We start from the raw sequence: 3,051 nt of genomic DNA, 5'->3' as shown, positions 1-3,051 counted from the left end.
ACTGGATATTTTAACTGCAGGACTTCAGTGCTACAGGATCCCCTGTGACCTAGAAAAACATTACATCCCTTTTACAGAGAACAAAATTATATTTGTCGTTAGTCTACAGTTTCCAGCTCTGAGAGAGATCAGAAACCAGGTCTGGCAAACACCAGCCTGGTCACTGCATTGTCCTGAAACGGCTCTTTGGGGGAATGATCTCTCTCCAGTTTGAGGTTGTGCATTTGCTTTGTGCTTTTGGAGCACAGGATTTGAAGCAGCAACTGCTGCTTCAGGAATAAAAAGGGAGAAACTGAAAGGATACACACACAGTGCCAGTTCTGCAAGTGACAGAATCACAGCCCTGTGGTTGCAGAACCAGTTCTGACCTACTCCCAGCCACATCCTACAAACAAGCTTTGCCAGTGCAAAGTTCCAGTTCATCTCTGCAGAGGCTGTGTTTTGTAATTTTTGTTCCCATCTCATGTTTGAAAGCTGCACTTTCTCCCCCAGGTGCACGTGGCAGAACTTGGCCTGTGCAGTGCCCTGCTCAGCCTTTACTGAAAATTAATAGAGCAGCTTTGCCTTGAGCCTCAAACTAGCACCAGCTGAAGGACTTTGTGGATGTGATTAAGTGCCTGCTTTTGACAAAGGTATTTGGTTTGGGCCATGATAATGAATTTTTTTCAGCAATACCTCAAGCTTCAGAGACTACACAACAGTAAAACAGAACAGGTACTGTGATAATTTCATAGGAAGTTCAGTCCAGAAGGGAAAAATCAAGCTAAATATTAAGTAAACATGTTGCTAATAATCCGGCACTTATATTTCACACTGAATTAAAACTACTTACTGCTCCAAATAGGAACAAGCAATCTATTCCATATCATTTCAGATGCAATTTACTTGCATGCTGGCCCTCTCTGCAAAGTCATAGTGACTAAGCTTTGCAAAGAAGCACAGGAGCCCTTGAGCCCTGCAAAGGCCTGGGCAGTGACCCTCTGCATTCCTTAATTGCATAACACATCCAAATGTTGGATCTACTGGACAGCAGTTACTGCAACTTCCTTGTTACTGCAAATATCATTAGATGGATCAGAATCTGTGGACTTACTTTTTTGAAAAGACAAAATTTCATAACAACTTATGATTACTCAGGCATTTTAACACAGAAGTACCTAGTGTCATCCCTGTTTTCCTCCTGCTCTAAAACACAGGTGTTGCAAGCAGACAAACAACTGATTGTTTTAAGGAGTAAGATAAAGAACTATCAAGAGTTATAGAGAAAATTAGGTTACTTGTATTCTCCTGTCTGAATAGTCCCCTCAGGCTGCAAGAGCTGACCAAACTTTTAATCTAATAAATGTAACAATGCTGGTAAAAAAAGAACTATTGAAATTCAGCAGATACAAGCAGAAGGGACATGATAAGGAGCAAGGAGACAATTCCAAAAGAAAAAGCTACACGAGAACTTGGCCACCCCAGCAACAATGGAACCCAGCAAGAAATCAAGAGCCCACCGACCAGAATTTTGTGTTTGACTTGGATTGGGTGATGAATGTCAGGGGTATAACTGAGAGGTGTGAATTGGGATAGGGGTCCCTCTCCAGAGGCACCAGTTCAAGCTGTAACCAAAGAATTTACAAAATACTGACTGGAAACATTCACTTTGACTTGGCATTCTTAGTGGGATCCTAGGGTCAGACACGGTTACTGTGGCTGGTCTGTGTAAATCTCTAGCAATTGATAAAAAATTAGTATTTGCTGGATGTGATCTACTTTTCCTGAGCTTAAGAGGTTCATTTGCAGTGCTGCAATGTCCTACTGATATTATAAAACTGACTTTCAAAGTTACTTTAATTTATATCCTAATGCTAATTTTCTATAAGCAGCAGCAAGACAAGTTATGAGTCATTTGTAAGGTGACCTTGTACCAGGAAACAATTACTTAACCAGGACAAAAACATGCTCCTTTGTAGGTTAACCAACATCCAGTTTCTCTTCCCAGTTAACTCCATGTATTACAAGATACCCTTTGCACAAAGTTCAATGTTTCTCAATCACTCCAGTAAGTTTTGAGGTGTTCATTATTTAAAGGCCACAGTATGTCCACAGGCACTAGCCTCTTTAAGGGGGAACAAAAAAAGGCAAATCCAAAGCTACCCTCTTAAATTTGTCATCAGTTTTTTCTCAAGTCAGGAGAAAGTACAGTGGCACTTCACACAGGAAAAGGAATGAAAGAATTTTTTTTTTTTTCCAGAGTAGACAGGTAATCTGTCAGTCCCCAAACAGTCATCTGTTTCTGTATGATTTTTTTTAAGATTTTTTTTTTTGTAAAAAATGTAAGAAATATTCTCTTTAAGAAGTGTTAGTAGAAAAATCATCCCATGCATTTAGATGCCTCCACGCTGTAAGACAAGGAAGAAGCACCTGATGCTTCCCAGACGTGTTTAAGCCCAGCTGCCCCAGGACTGTTGTGTGGTTCCAGCAGTGCAGGCTCAGCCCCCTGCAGCCCACACCAGCCTTCCACAGAACAGCTCACAGCATCAACACCTGCTCTGCTACAGCTATCCCAGTTTCCAGGATTCAAAAAGGAAATTCAAAACACTCCATCTCTTCTCCCCTCCACCACCAAGTCCTCAGTGCTCCTGAACCGGGAAGGGCCAGGCTGGACACAGTCCTTCTGCTCAGATTTAACCCAGCTGTTCAGGGTGAAAAAGAAAAATCAAGAAATGGCTAACCGCTCATTCTTGATAAGAGAACCAAATTTCCTATACAGCTCTGTCCTTCATACTTCAATAATCACTTCAGGGTCATTAAAATAAAGATAAGTGGAAGACAAGGAATATTCACACAGCAGGATAGGTGCCTTCTTCAGGAGCAACAAGCCACCACCTCTGGTATTTTTGTGTATTTTTGCCACTTGTACACATTCTAATCCCAATTCAGAGTCTATTCAGAGGATGCTTATTTCCTTCCCCTCCAAGAACCACAGAAAAAGACTTAGCAAAAAAACCCCAAAATAACAAAAAATTCAGGAATGGAAGCCACTTAGAAAACTCAAGGGATTTT

Source organism: Zosterops lateralis (genome assembly GCF_965231275.1).
Source record: "Zosterops lateralis genome assembly, chromosome: Z".
Taxonomy (NCBI): domain Eukaryota; kingdom Metazoa; phylum Chordata; class Aves; order Passeriformes; family Zosteropidae; genus Zosterops; species Zosterops lateralis.
Note: the sequence above shows the minus strand (reverse complement) of the source record.